Source organism: Lissotriton vulgaris, chromosome 11 (genome assembly GCF_964263255.1).
Source record: "Lissotriton vulgaris chromosome 11, aLisVul1.2, whole genome shotgun sequence".
NCBI classification, from domain to species: Eukaryota; Metazoa; Chordata; class Amphibia; order Caudata; family Salamandridae; genus Lissotriton; species Lissotriton vulgaris.
The window spans coordinates 239,620,436-239,637,378 of NC_141699.1; positions in this window are offsets into that span (position 1 = coordinate 239,620,436).

Sequence of the window (16,943 nt, forward strand, 5' to 3'; positions counted from 1 at the left end):
TTTATTTCACTGCATTTTGAATATCTATAATCATTTTGAGACCGAAAAACAAATTGCCAGTAAAGGATTGGGCATAGTCAAATGAATCGCACACAGTAAGAGTGGATACTGCAGGATCAGCGAATTCAAGAGTCAACATCAAAGCACGCAGCTCAGCCAATTGAGCTGTACAGTCTACTAAAGTTTGCGTATGCACCAAGGAAATCACCGTCAACCATAGAGCCTGTCACTATATTTCAGGAAGCCGAAAAAGCATGTTTAGAGTCTACAGCCGGTTGAGCATACCCATTGGTATAAATTATACATTTGTACCGATCCAGAGGAAGGAGTGACGACGGAGGATGATGATCCTGTTCGCATTGTAAAAACTCCTTCATCTGTAATGATGGTTCAAAGATAAAAGTAACAACAGCCAATGTCAACAAAACTTGTCCATTGAATCCAACGATGATGCAAAGCCTTAGAATTTGAAACACTCGCCTTAGTGACCGCCTCAAGAGCTGGCACAGGTAAGACCATAAGAATGCCTTTACCTTGAGTAAGAGAGTGTTCCTTAAGAATCGCCATATGAACTGCAGTAAGAATTTTTTCTATCAAAGAGAAACACAGCTATGCTGAAGTGTACAAGTACAATGGGGACTGTATCACCTTCATTAAATGTCAAGTACGTGAAACCCACTGTACCCGGTTCAATCGGTATGACCAAATTCATAGTATTGTCTCTTGTCAAGAGGAAGGTGCTCGCAGGCATATTCAGATTGCAAAGACCAGGGAATTGCTGGGTGTTACAGAAGCCAGCGGGAAGACGAAAAAGAGGGTTGCATAAAGCGGCTTGATACACTGGGCATTGTCAAGGATAAATGTTTGCCCGAAATTTAAAAAACCCAGCAGAGATTGTAACTTCTTTAAAGTGCAGGGGCTAAACCCCTACCTTCCTCTTTGAATTCGTAACCCAAAAAAATAACAGCCTAATATGTGATGTGTGATTTATCAAAGTTACATTTGGACTATAGGTCGGTAAAAGACATAATGATGCAATCAACGTGGACAAGATGCGGTATCAACTTGTCATCTGTTAAATAGATGTCATCAATGTATGAGAAAGTACACAGGTCTATGTTTTGTAGAAGAGAGACCTCTTGCTCCGCAAAAACGCCCCTGGACTATTCTTTCAGCCCAAAAGCAAACGCATAAATCTTTTTTGATTGCCAACCGGGCAAAATGCGGGTAAGGTACAGCTGTTAAGAGTCAGACTGTGACTGTAAAAGCAGTTGAAATTATCTAGAGTTGTTTTATAATTCTTACGTACTACGTTATTGCTCTACGCAGAGCTGTGTATGTTTTGTACGACAAACATGCAAATATGACTATTCAAATTTCTATATTCCAAAACAATGCAAAAGTAAAAAGAGGATTATTCATTGATGAAACACAGGGTTCAATTACACCCTGATATTCCAATTGGGTCAAGATTTAACTCACAGAAGTTTTGACGTCTCGTTTGATGGGGTAATGGGTAACCGTGGGCGTTCAACTCCGCTACGCCGATGGAGTTTGCCGATTTTTCGTGACTCCGCACTCCGCTCAGAGAGTAGAGTTCAGCAAAAATCTCCGGCTCTATGGCGTAGCAGAGTTTTCCCTGCCCCAGTGTCACCTACCTCAAGCAGGCTTACCATCACAGGGCTCCTCTGCTTCCGTGCCCTGCCCTGGATGTCCTCTCCTCCTGGCTGTCTCCGTTTCCACTCGCTCTTAGGCAAAACAAAACTCCTGCTCTTTGTCTTGGGAGAACTGCGCATGCGCGCACAATGTGCAGTTATCCTGAGAGTGCCGTCGGGGTTTCGTTTTGCCTGGGAGCGAACCTGGAGTGGAGAGAAGACAGCCAGGCTTGCTCCCAGGCAAAAGGAAACCCCTATGTCACTCTCGCAGTTCTCCCAAGACAAAGAGCAGGAGTTTTGTTTTGCCTATGAGCAAGCCTGGAGTGGAAACTGAGACAACCATAAGGAGGAGGACAGCAGGGGCGGGCACGGAAGCGGAGAAGCACCATGACAGTAAGCCTGCTCGGGATGGGTCAGGCGGATGCCAAACAGCCTCTGCCAACAAGATGTCATAAGAGGAAGTAAGATTTTCCCAGAAGATTGCCTTAATCATCCATCTGATATCAATCTCAATTTGGAGGATTATCACATTAGGTCTATCCGAGGGTGCAACTTGTGTATCTGCTGTCTACACTGTTAAAAAAGTATCAGTTTCTCTTGCCTCCAGACAAGTATGGAGTGTCTCCCACACTATGGTAACTTCCGCTGCACTGTCAAGGAGTGTCACAGCCCATCTCCAATCAAGGAGCAGGGTTCTCACCGCCTGGGGCATATTTCACTGTCAAAGCAGCAACTTTTTTCTTCTGAAACAGGGCATGGTATGGAAGTTGACACTCTGGTTTCGCTTTTATGTTACACTGTCTTGGCGGATCACATCTTTGTTGAGTGGTCTCGCCTTGTCTGCGATCATGTTGCTCCCCTCCACCGAAAGGTGGGTCCGAGGATTCCTGAAAGGAACAAGGAGAGCGGGGACCACAAATCTGAAATCATTCTAGTGCCTTTAGTTTAGCGCGGTCACACAAATCATATCTACGTTCAGAATTATCAGGTGTCAGCGAACCTGCGCACAAAGCTTGCTTCTGTTGTTGCTGTTGCATATTTGTATTCCATGTCTATTTTTCTGGAAAAACTGAATGCCCCTCTTTTACTGGCAACGGCTTATTTTGTATCTGAGTAAAAGGTCTAGTTCCCAAATTATTGCGCCCCAAGGATATATATACTTTAGCTATAATCTTTGGCAATTCATGTTGTTTATCAACGTCAGCCACTGGCTCAAGGGTTCTGACTCAGCTGCAAGCTGACTGGCTCCCTCTTAACGTTAGCCAGAATCATGTTGGAGACTATAAGGAATGCCCCCATTAGTCTCGTTCCCAACTCCAGAGCAGCCTCCACCCAGTGCTCATCCTGAACTTTCTTAAGAAACGTCTGAAGAACAGTCATGGAGGGGGTACCAAAGCAGAGGGAAGAAACTGCTGCAAACACCTTCCCCCGAGTGGTGCAAGCTGCCAAATTTTGAATAAGACCTTTCAGTAAGCTCATGGTAAGTATCCTGTCCCACAGCTGTGTGTGGAAATACAGCTTTGAGTTGCTCAAGCTTTTCTGCCAACGAAAAAGGAAATTAATACCTATTTTGAGGTTGCTTCCACATCACAGAATTAATCATGATAGGACTTATAACCACGCCACCATGCCCTAGTGGCTGAGCGGCACCCGCTGGAGCACCCGGTATATTATGCGACAGATACTGTATGACACCTCTGTGAATCAAGGACGTGTTTAATAGTTACAGCTCTGCATTTGTAATAGTTTGATAATTTGGATATGAGGTAAAGCCCACCAAAATGGTCCAGGTGGCCCAGTCGACTGATTAAACCAGATGGTGTTCTCCCAAGGAGACAACGGAACTTCAGGTAAACAATACAGACGGTAAACTTGTGGTGCCCCACCATGTTTATAGTCATGAAAGAAATTATTGTTTCCTTCAATAGCAGAAAACTTAACCCAAGAGTAAAAAACCATGTAACGGTAAGCAGCACCCGCCTGTACGACAAATAAAAAATCTTCTCCCGCAGGTGGGACTCCATTTAGGGTCAAGTGCGCAGTAACCCCACTTAGATGGCTCTTTTATCTGTATCGAACAAGCAGTGAGTGATCCTGGATAAGACAGGACTCATCATACTGATTCTATGCACAGTCTTTGACATAGTATATCAAAATGTACTATTCTAAGGACTCTGAGAGATATGGGTGAAAGATATGGGTGAAAGATTTGGCCTTTGGCTGGCTTCAACCATTTCTTCAGAACCGCAGTCAGTTCTGTGAATTTACTTCCTGCAAGGTTACTTTTTAAGGCCAACTAAGTTTAATATTCTTAAGTGCTTGAAAGGAGGGGCAAAGTAATTTCTGTCTTAATTGATTCACAGCGAGCAAATACACAGGAAATGTAATAGGCTTTCGAAACAATTGACCGCATAGACGGCAAAGAGGGCTCGGCCATCTTTTTTTCCAGGGCGGAAGCTGGTCTTTTGAAGGAAAGCCTCCCATTCATTGTATTAAATAGAAATGCTGGATAGTTTGATAGATGTGGCGCATTAGGTATGGTTGGGGCCACACATGCTATATGACTGTCCATCAGTGTTTTTTCCTGCCAATTCCTGCTTTGTCAGAGACCAAGATTTTAGCTTGGTGGCTTTGCTGGCGATCTTTTGAAATGCTACCAGGCTGATATTTAGCTCCCAGGCCTCATGTATGTTGAGAGATGTCAATTTTGGTGTCTGTTATTTGACAGGAAGCGGAGGACTTTAGTTTTGATGTAATTTAGCTTCAGGCCGAAGAATTTGGTCATACTGTGGAGTGCAGATCTTTGGTGCTGCAGGCCATTGGGAGTCTGGTTACATAAAACAATGGCATATGCTTATTGTAAACTACGCACTTTTTGTGGGTCACTCAAGAATTCTGATAACAGTGCTTAGAGGTCTGATGTATAAATATTGAAGAGGCAGGGGGCGAGGACACATCCCTGTTTAAGACCAATGAATGTGAGGACCTCCTCAATCTCTTGATTTTGGTAACTGCTCTAAACTGAGGGATATTTTATCATCCATGGGCATGGAAACTGATTTGGTCTCTCTCTTACAGCACCTTCATTGGGATTTAAAGGCAGCTGTCAGGTATGGGGCAAATGGTGAGTGTTCCTCCTCGTTTACAGTAAATTGTGGTGTCCGAAAGGGGTGCGTACTCACCCCAAATCTGTTTTTGTTATAGATTAACAGTCTTGACATTTCACTTGTTAACAAGGGGGCTGATGCACCTGTGATTCGGAATAAACCTATTTCTGCTCTTCTTTAAGCAGATGATGCCATTCTTTTGGCCAGTATGGCAAACAGCCTTAAATCACTGATCTCTAGCTTTGTGACTTTTATGAACAAAATGTATCTTCAGATTCACCTATGGTCTGAGGGCCTAAGAATACAAAGCCATGCTCAATCCATATAGGGGGTAAGCTTATAGAGTGAGTCCATCATTACCCATATGTAGGGCTGACGTTGGATGAGGCATGAACTTATTCAGCTTGTATTGGGAGCAGGATTAGTCCCTACACTGGTGCAGTTGTTTCCATATTTTCATAAGCTGCCATACTAGGAGTTAATGTATTGAAACAGAGCGAGAATGAGAGGATAAAACTGGGTTCACACTCCAAATCCAAATACGATTCATAACAAAAAACAAGAACCCAGCTAAGCTGAGGAGACTAACCCTCCAAGAAAAAAACTGAGTTTTCTTGTGAAATCCTCACCCACCAGGGTTACCCCTTGGTGGCATGCTTCATCATTGGGTTGTTACTGTTCCGCTACGGAGTGGGCATGCTACAACGTACACTACACTATGGTGACTATACAATTATAACGGTGTAATAGAGTGGGGGGGTTGTGCTGGAGTGTATCTTAAAAATACCTGGCTAGTAGGTGTTCCCTTTTTTTTCTATCCTCTAGTCGGTATGTGTTAGACTTGCCATTTTTTTGGTGTGTTTCCCCTGACGTTTTGCTTTCTGACCTCCCGTGTTTTACTCTGTTTTTGCTGGTGTAATGATTCTGCTGGTGTAATGATCCTAACTGACTCAGAGTACATGGTAGAAATTCGAGTTTAGTATGCCTGAACTCAGAATGATAAAATACATCTTTTAGTGAAGTTGGTTTTAACAGGCTTCCTGTTCACGGTGGGAAAGCTTTGTGGGGGCATTTTTGTTTTTTAAATCTTGACACTGTTTAAATGTTTTAAATAACATCGATTGCGTTTTTGCCCATTGTCGTACCCTTTATTTGTGTGTGGTTCCCGCTCCGGCCTGGCACCCCGGTCCACCGCGGTCCTTACCGATTGAGTGGAGGCAGTAGGCAGTTCCATTACTCCTCTGCTGGCTGGCGAGGGGGGAGACAGGGAGGTTAGCGCTCTAGAGAGCCTATTTATTTATTTAAGCCAAGAAAGCGGAGATAAAATTATCTCCCTATTAGCAACAGGGTGCTAACACGCAAATTTGCATGTTAGCACCCTTTTTCTCTAAGCTTCCCCGTGCATCTCTAATGAGATGCAAAGGGGGGCGTTCCAGAGAAAAATATTAGGAGAAATGTTTTTAAGCGACATTTCTCCTATTATCAAGGATTTCGCTAACCCTGTTAGTGATAAAAAAAAGCAGCGCTAACCGCGGTTAGCACTTCTTTTTTTTACACCCGGTATTTTCCTGACTTAGCCATGATATCCTATGGAAGGTGGATATCATGGCTAAGTTTGTGAGCCCCTATTATCAAGCTAACGCCAAACTTCGAGAGATTATCGTTGGTTTTCCAGAGATAATCTCTCAATTGGCAGTTAGCGTGAGGATTTTTATCACTACTGAGATAAACCTTGCTAATAGCAAGTTATCTCTGCGATAATTTCCGGCGATGCTTAGCGTTAAAAAATTTGTTGCTAAGCATCGTTAGCGGTAAATATCGCTAAACGTTGGTAATATGCCCCTTTGTTTTTTAAATCTTGACACTGTTTAAATGTTTTAAATAACATCCATTGCCTTTTTGCACATTGTTTTACCCTTTATTTGTATGTGGTTCCCCCTGGCACCGCGGTCCACCACAGTCCTTACCGATTGAGTGGAGGGTGTAGGCGGCTCCATTGCTCCTCTGCCGGCAGGCGAGGGGCAGAGACAGGGAGGTTAGCGCTCTAGTAAACCTAATGGCGCCAGGGATGCTGTTTCTTCTCCGCAAGGCTCCAAGCTCAGGACAAGGTATTCAAAGGAGGAACTTCTGGAACTGTCTTTGGCTAAGCCGCTGCCTTGAAAGCATGTTTTTAATCACAAAACCCTCTCTAGAAAGGGGCCCTCCTCGTATGCTGTGCAATATTGGCATCACTGGAGTGGAGAAAAAGTCCTTTTATTACCAAAACCATAGTTACCCCTGCGGGAACTGGGAAGCCTCGTCAGGGTTTTCTTATCAATGTCAGGTCCCTGATTAAAAATAATGTTACTTTTAACGATTTTGTCTTACAACACACACCTGACTGGGTGTTTTTAACTGAAACCTGGGCGAATGATTTATCCAGTCCTGATCTTGTAGAGGCTATCGGGATATTGCCTCACCCGAGTGGACAGGGTAGGACAATGAGGGGGGGTCTAGGCATTCTGTTCAGGGAGACTTTCACTTGTCGTTCTGAACCACTCACCTCACCGTCCGACCAATGCCAGGCATTATATTTTTCTCTAAATATGACCCCCACAGAAAGTGTTTCTGGTGTTCTTTGTTATAGACAGCCGGGCCCTAGGGCATCCTTTAGTCAGGACTGGTGTATTAGGCTGAAGCCCTACCTAGAAAGAGCCAATTGTATTCTTCTGGGGGATTTTAACTTTCATTTTAGAGAATAACGCTAGTCTTGACACACAAACCCTTTTGGAACGTATGAACAGCTGTGGCTTCTTGCAACTAGTTAATTCTCCCTCACACGTAGCAGGCCACACCCTAGAAGGGATCTTATCTAATGATCACCGGATTAGGGTGGGAGAGCCTCTCCCGCTAGCCTGGTCAGACCACTCTGCGGTTCCATTTGAATTAAGGGTATCAGTAGCTGAGAACACTTAACCTGAAAATATGAAAGTGGCCGATAAACGTCATTTCAATTTGATTGAAAATGAGGCCTTTGCCAATCTTTTTATAAATTTCCAGGTTCCAGAATATTTAAGTGCTAATTCAGCTGCCGGCAAGTTTTCAAAAAAGTTATTAGCAGTTATGGACATCCTAGCTCCCAAAAAATGGCACTATTCGGCTAGAAAAAGGCCTTCCACACCTTGGTTCTCTGATAGACTGCCAAAGTTGAGACATGAGTATAGAAGGAAGGAGAGACTGTGGTGCAGAGATCTCACGCTCCTGGGTAGAGAATTGCATAAACAATGCTTTAAAGCATATCAAACAGCCATTATGGAGGAAAGAGGAACGTATTTTTCAAAAATCTCAGAATCACTCAAAACGTCTAAGGAGCTTTTTAACATTGTGAATTCTCTTGTTTCGCTCACGGCCTCTGATTCAGTGGTGCCGTCACTGGAGCTCTGTGATAGACTCACTACCTTCTTTTGCTCTAAGATATCTGATATATATGTTCAGCTAGAAACCTTAAATCGGAACAAGACATTGGATGCCCTGCTGGAAATTCACCTAATGGATAGCTTCAGTAAGGTGGCGTCCCCCAGTTTACTTGTCTTTCCAAATTTACTTCCTGAAACTGTAGAGCACTTATTAGAAGGAGTTAAGTCAGGATCGCCCTTGGGTCCCTGTCCTCTGAAGGTTCTTCAAAATGTCAAAACTGCAATCATTCCACATCTCACCACGGTCCTAAATTAAGCTATTTCGGAGGGACAATATCCCTTGGCTTGGTTAGGCCACTTTTAATAAAGCCCTCATTGGATCCGACGGAACTTAAAAATGTTCGTCCTATTTCCCTTTTACCCATTCCAGCAAAGATTTTAGAAGCCCACCTGAATTTTCATTTAAGTGCCTGTTTGAGGGACCACCAAATTTTGGATGGCTCTCAACATGGGTTTAGAAGCTTTCACAGCATGGAAACTGCCCTCAAGGCGGTATTTGATAATGTTAGGACACAGGTTGATGCAGGGCACACTACCCTACTAATTTTACTTGATCTTACCGCAGCTTTCGACAACTTGTCTCCCCTGAGACTTGTGGAGCGCCTCTGGGAGATAGGGGTTAGGGGCACGGCTTTTGATCTCCTCGCCTCCTTTCTTAAGGAGCGTTCTCAGATAGTAAAATTTGGAAACTTCTAATCGGATTCTGCCTCCCTTGTTTGCGGAGTGCCACAGAGTTCTTCCTTGAGCCCTAACCTGTTGTAATATCTATGTGGCCCCGCTCGCAAGGGTGGTGAAATCCTATGGGTTGGATGTGTTGTCTTATGCGGACAACACTCAAATAATGGTGTCTATCACACACAACGTCAGTGATTCTGCCCAAAATTTTAAAAACTGCATGCAAGCAGTCTCGTCATGGATGGTACAAAACTATCTAAAACTGAATAGCGAGAAGACAGAGGTTCTGATCTTTGGGGACAAGCTATATAGTTGGTCTGGGGAGTGGTGGCCTGACTCCTTGGGCAGGTGCCCAACTTCCGCCTCCCACGGCAAAAACTTGGGAGTGGTGGTCGACATTTCCCTTTCTTTGAACTTGCAGGTCTCGAGGACAGTCTGGACGATCGCCACCGAGCCGCTGCTCACACCGCGTCGAGAGGACACCACACCTTGCATCGCTTTCACTCTGCATCGCAACCCCAACGGAGGCCAAGACTGACTCGCACCTCCTTGTGTGCCGCACTAAGAAAGGTACTGTTAACGAGTCTGTTCACACTGTTGCTGGCCCAAACCGACGCGGTCAGCTGACACTGTGAGTCTTTGTTGTTTGCAGCATCGCAGTAGGCTCAGACTGAGCTACTGACTCGTACGAACTATGTTTTCAACGTATTAGTGCAATTTAAAGACATCTTGCGAATTAACTATTTTTAAGTACTGTATTGTGGATTTTCATCGTATTTGGTCTTGTTTTAAGTATATAAAAATAGTGGATATTTTTCTAAACTGGTGTGGTGTCTTATTGTAGTGCTTACACTGTATTACTGTTGGTTATGTGCAAATGATTTACACACTGCCTCTAAGATAAACCGGATTGCTCGTGCCAAGCTATCAAAGCGGTGAGCAGAGGTTATTTTAGGAGTGTAACTCCCTTATCCTGACTAGGAAGAAGGATCCCTACTTGGACAAAAGTGCAAGCCCTTGCCAACTAGAGACCCCCATTTCTAACAGTATGATTAAAAGAGGGGAGGTTTAGACAATAAGGATGTCTTGTACCCGTTTTCCTAGAAGGTCGACCTGTTTCTAGCAGTACCTCTATTGTCTTTTCATCAGGACCTAAGGAATTCCCTGGTACCACTCCTGCTCTGTCACACTGGACTCACACTTATTGCATACTAATAAAGCTGTATATACACTTACCACCTATTTGGTGATAACTGTCTGCATTGCTGTGGCGATATAAAATGAAGATTTGGACTTTGCAGCCACAGTGCTACATGCATGCTCCCTTGCTTGCAGTCATACAGTTCTTTTTCATAGTGAGCACCATCAAGTAAGGAAAAACCTGACTTAAAAAAAACATATAGTGAAGTGAGCACATCTAGTGTAATCCCAATGGGATTCTTGGAGACCCACCTGTCGTCACAGAAACAATTGACATAAACATGCACTCAAATTCACATAACTTAAAACACACATCACATACATTCAGATTGCTTAACTACTGCCTCATGGTTCCTCCGGTGGAGAGAGAAGTCCGTAGGCACACTGTGGGTAAAACATTTAGCATTCTTATTTCAATGTGGTCAATCTCTTTGTTAATGCTTCATTGTAGCATTGTGGTTTTTCTTACAGTAATATGTTCCTCACAGTGTGCTCTCTGTATTTAATGCTGTCTACTAGACAGTTGTGGGACTCTTCTACTTGTTCTCGATATACTTGGTCATGCTGAGGGGTTGTCAGAGTAAAGAAGACTACACCTTATTTACATGCCTCAGCCTCATTAATACAGATTTTTTGGCCACGAGCTGGGATCGGCTGACTATCCCACAAACATACTTCTATGTGACTTTACATTTAATTTCATCACGTTGTACTTTGAGGCCTATGCTGCAGTGCGACTTCTGCTCCTGCTGAATTTTTTTTATTACTACTTTGTCGTTTTGGTTGGTTGATGAACCCTACATGTATCGTTGAAAACCGCATTTCGCTATATGATCCTGGATTTTTGACAAGATTTTCCTGCATTGAACGGTTAGTTAAGCGCATCCTTTAAATGTATTTCCATTAACAACAGTTACACGAGCTTGCCTTGTGCCCTCGATCGTAATCTCGAGTCACTCAAGGAAGACGCCAAGCGCACTTAGTTTGTTCTATGAGCAAAACATCAAGCGCATGCTTTGCAACTTTGTAATCAAGTTGGTCAGGGAAGGTCATGAACCCGATGTGCCGCCATCTTGGATCTCTTCACCAACCATGCGCGATCTCATTGTAAATACTTTCAGCTCCGGGCGCAAGTACTGTCATCTTCTGTGTGTACAATTACCAGTCTATACTGAGTTTACAAGCATGCAACACAAGTTTAAGAGTTTTATCTTAGTTTGTGCCAGATTCTACCTATGTAAGTACTTTGTTAGTTGTTAACAATACCAGTTATCACAATTTCAGACATTTCACTACATTTGCGAGTACTGTTGTATTCCATTTTATTTTTGGATATTCTTCGTGAGAATGTCTACTGAAGAACCACAGAGAACTTCTTCTGCTTTTAACCTCAATTCTCCAAAATAATTTTTCCTAAAGTGCAATGGCTTGAATGGAAACAATGGGGCAAATTACCGAGATGTGCGTTGCAAAACGCACAACGCACATCTCCTTATCACTGGCTATCACCGGATTTCATCGCCGGCTATCGCCGGATTTGATCGCCTAATTAGCGCGCAATTATCAATGCGCATCAGGCAGGCGATCAGAAATCCAGCGATAGTAGGCGATATGGCACATTAGCGCATGAAAACAAACGTTGTTTTCATGCGCTAATGTGGGCCTTGTTAATATGGGGGGGGTGGATTCAGCTTTATGATCCACACCCCCATGTCAACAATGCCTAATGCCTGGTCGGAGCAGGCGTTGGGAGACCTGCGATAAATGAGTTTATCGCAGGTGTTTGTCTGCCAACGCCTGCCTTGGTAATAGGGTGTTCCCACCTCCAACCACATTTTACATGTGGTTGGACATGGGAACGCCCACTTTGCATGTCATTAGCGATGTTTATCGCCGACAAGCAAAGTGGGCTCGGGCCAGGCTTTAAAGTGCCCTTGGTAATAGGGCTCTAGCTGTATCACCGCTTTCTCGGCACAATTCGCCGAGAAAGCGGCAATACAAGCCCTTGGTAATATGCCCCAATATTTCTTGAACTACATTGATAATTTAGAGGATGGAAATTGTATTTTCTCCCCTGAAAGGAAAAAAACAATGTTATTGTACTGTTTAGGACCTGAAGGCTTAAGAGTGTACAATCAACTTCAAAATCGCGAATGATATGGCGATTTGGATGTTTTTAAAGTGGCTTTATTAGACCTGGATGAAAAGTTATCTCCAACAGTTTGTGAGGCAGTTATGAGACATGCCTTCTTCCACAGAAAGGAAGAGAAACATGAATCCATCAATGACTATGTATCCGCTCTTAAGAAATTGGCTATTACTTGCAAATTTGGTAATTTACATGATAATTCTATACGAGACTAAGTCATAATGTACACAAAAAACAAATCAATTTAAGACAGGCTATGGGTGGCTCAACTGGGTAACATACCTCAGAGGCGCAGACAGTATCGCACTGCGAAACTCACCCTGGAGACCAACAAAGGGTAACTGGATGAATACTTAGGCCACTACGAACCCCCGTAAACAAAACCAAAGAAGGGCAGTCGCCTACAAAGCACTTTCCAGCAGGCCATGTTAGATCCACGAGTATGAACTTTTCCTGTGCACTATCCTCTTCCTTCTCTTCTCTTGCTTTGTATTTTCCCTCCCACTTACTATCATTCCTATAGTAGGACAGTGGAAAGGGGGACATCCAAACATGTAGACCACTTACCTGTATCAGTGTCATGTACAGCTTGTTTGTGATGTTACCCCGCGATGGTGAAGCGACGATAATTGTATGTGTAAAACATTCTTTGTCTTAATAAAATACTTAGAAATCAAAATAAAAAAGTTACACTGGTGAAAAAAAGGATGTTTTATGTTTTAGAGAACTAATTTTCAGATTTAAGGGTGGATACGCTCTCTGTAAAGTGTATGTGGCTTAAGAAGGACCATCTGTTTTGGGCGGAAGGATCAGAAAAAACTCATCATTATACTTGATTTAATTAGCCCAAAACAAGTCCTTGTACCATGTGATGGTGAGGACACTAAAAATTGGGTTCTGGATAAATTCCCTGAGGTATTCAATGGCAGTGTAGGTAAGTTAAAAGGTTTTACCCACATGATCAGATTAAAACACAACACTACACCCAAAATCCACAATGCACACAACGCCCCTTTCATTGTTGAAGTTAAGGCTGAGTTACAAAAATTACTTGATGCACACATTATTCAGCCCGTTGAAGTCTCTGAGTGGATTTCACCTTTAGTTGTTGCCAGACGTGCTAACGGCAAGGTTCGTCTATGTGTTGATCTGAAAGGTTCCAATTATCCTGTATTTACAAAATATTAACGTTAACCAGAAATGTTAAGTGTTTTTCCACCATAGACCGTTCATGTGCCTACCATCACGTGGTTCTTAACAAAAAATCCAAACATTTGACAGCCTTCTGTACACCATTCGGTTGTTACCAATTTAGGCGCATGCCTTTCAGGCCGTCTTCCAAAGGCTTATGTTTGAACTGTTTGGTAACAGAAAAGAAGTTATTTTTTTCCTAGATGATATATTGATTATGGGTAAAACTAACCAACATCATGATAAAGTGTTCAGAAAAATTGTATCCATTTTGTCTAAAAAAGGTTTGACTGCTAAAATGAGTAAATGTAAGTTCGCAGAAAAAAAAGTCACTTACCTAGGGCACAAAATTACTGACAAAGGCATTAAACCTAACCAGAAACTGGTAGAAGCTATCAATCATGCCCCTTCACCATCCAATAAAGATGAACTACATTCATTTTTGGGGTTAGCAGAGTTTTACTCGAAATTTGTAGAATTTTTTTCTGAGCGTACTCATGAGATGCAAACCTTGTTAAAAATCAAAAATAAATTTGAAAGGACCACAGATTGTCAAAATTCCTTTTTTTACCATAAAAGCGCAATCAGTAAAGCTCCAAAATTACAGGCTTTTAATCCTACTGCTCTTTCTTTTGTCACTACAGATGCAAATGGCTAGGGCTTAGGCAGTGTTCTTACTGAAAAGGATGACAGGGGTTTAGAGATTGAGATTAGAGGGCTTCTAATATGTCTGGTAAAATTAAGCTATTATAAGAATCTTCAGTCTATGTTCATGCTTAGAGCCTGGAAATTATGGAACAAGGTGCAGAAAGCTATGGCAATCCCAAAAATAAATTACTATACCCCACTCTGTCATTCACATGCTTTTCCTCACTCTTTCTATGATACTTTGGGTAGGCAATGGGAACAACTCGGTTTATGGGAGCAGTAAAAGGGTCAAGAATATCTATTTCATTTTGCTTCAAAGTATCCAGGATGATCTGAAGAAAACTGAAATGTTATGGGCCGGGAAATTAAATAATCCAGATGTGGATTTGTGTATGGCCCTCTTATTAGCGGGTAAAACCCTTGGATCAACAAGCCTAAAGGAAAAACATTATAAGATGTTGTTTAACTTATATTTTACCCTTCCTAAACCTTTTAGCAGGGGCAAAAGAGAGGACGATAGCTGCTGAAGATGCTGCCAAGGACCGTCAACGATAGTTCACATGTTTTACGATTGTGATAGGCTAAGCCCCATAAAGAACGAGATGGCAAGTTTTTGTGAGGGGATGCTAGGACGAAGAGTTAATTTATCCCACACCCTGTTGCTAATGGGCTATGATAGCTGCACAGGATTGAACACCACAGAAAAATATTTTATATGCATGTGCACAGCTGTATTCAGGATAATGAACGCTGTAAGATGGAAGGATGTGATCCCCCAACTTTTCAAATATGGCTAACACGTCTCTTGGGGGTCTATAATTAAGAAACTGCACTATCTTCATGCAGGGGCAGAGGGGCAAGGAAGCTGGGGCGTGCAGTTTGGTCACCCATAGCCAGGTGGAGAAAGAACATGACCTAGGATGTATTTAATTATTTAATATATGGGTATTAATTGCTGACACTTAGGCTTATTTATGCATGTGCTATTTTACATTTTATTTAATGTCTATAATGTATTATATTTATTGTGTTCCTCTGGATTATAATATATATGACCCGTCTTTCTGTAAACCTGAACGCAGCATGTTTCTTCTATTGAATTGTACGCAGGACATTTGTTACCGCCCTCAGGTTACAATATTTATGGCAAGTTTCACCCTGCATCTGTCCATAACACCCACTTTAAGAAGTCAATATTCGTTTATTTCTATTGAAAATATAAAGTACTATCTTACATTGTGTGAAATAACGAACCAATGTATTGTAATTGATTTTATGGGTATATAAATAAAAAACAGAAAAAGGAGACATTAGGAATATGGAGTAAACCCACTTTGAGCTTTGTAGATCTAGCTAGCTCAAATGTAAATCAGGTGTTGGAACTGCAACACAGAGTCAAGAGGCATTGTATTGTGGCTAGGGCACTCTTCTTAAAGGGTGGGTGGAGCTGCACACCCTGTGCTGCTCCATGTCTTACCTCCAATAATCCGAACGGGCAATGGGGTGGCATTGCAGTCCAGGTGATCTGTTGGTCTTGCTGATGGCATTGAAGGGGCCTCTGAGGCCTCTGGGGGCAGATGGAGGCTGCCACTACTTTCTTGCTGCCACCAGGGTCTACTCCTGGCCTGCAGTGCAGTCTCCTGCTCCCAGTGCTGCAGTGCTGGGTTGGGCTTCGAGGATAGCCAAGGCTGGTTTTTGAAGAGGCGCCACGAAGGGAGCCTCAACCTAACTGGTGGACGGCAGTCAAGGGAGCTGCACCGCACGGATGGGAGGGATCTTTACTCTAGGACAAAAGTGGGCTGCAAGAGGAAGTAATCGGATCCCCATTGATAGTTGCCGCTATGCCGCTACATCGGTGAGTTATACCGAGGCATGGAGCGGATGCGTTCTAGGGTCTACGGTGTGCATAGAGGGACAGAGGAGGCAACCTCAGGCTACGTGCTGGGTGGAATGACAGTGAAAGGTCATAGTAGGACCAATTGTCAGGTGAACTGAGCGGCACACGCTGGTGAACTCCGCTACGTTGTGGATGGCGGAGTTTTTACTGACTCAGCATTCCAAGCGGAACGCAGAGTAGGATAAACCCTGCAAACTATGGGGTATAGTAGCAAGCTGAAGTATCGCCTCTTTTTCGTCGAATTGTGCCGAGAAAGCGGCGATACTTCCAGCGCCCTATTAACAAGGGCATGCTAACGCCTGCCTCAAGCCCACTTTGCATGTCAGCGAGAAACATCGCTAATGACATGCAAAGTGGGCGTTCCCACGTCCAACCACATGTAAAATGTGGTTGGAGGTGGGAACACCCTATTACCAAGGCAGGCGTTGGGAGAAGAAGACCTGCGATAAACCTGTTTATTCACCACCCCATATTATCAAGGCACACATTAGCGCGTGAAAACAACGTTTGTTTTTTTGCGCTAATGTTCCATATCGCCGACTATCGCCGGATTTAATTTCGCCTACGTGTTGTGCATTGATAATTGTGCGCTAACACGGTGAATAAATCCGGCGATAGCCGGCAATATGGAAATGTGCGATGTGCGTTATATAACGCACATCTAGATAATATGCCCCTATGTTAGCACAACAAAGTTCACCACCCACCATTACTCTTTTTCTGGCACAATGCTGATAACTCCCATACACATGCAAAACTGCATGGTAGTAGTTGGTTACTGTAAAAGGACAAGATGGAAAGATGCACAAAATATAAATACATTCAAATGAAAGACAAGGTGCATTTGAAATGTATCATTGAGCAAAGCTGTGCGTGTCGGTTGTTAGTTTGACCTTCTGTTCCTGCTGAGAATTTCTTAGTGGTCTGCATTCATGCCTCTTATGCCCTTGGACTCCCTGGGTGTTT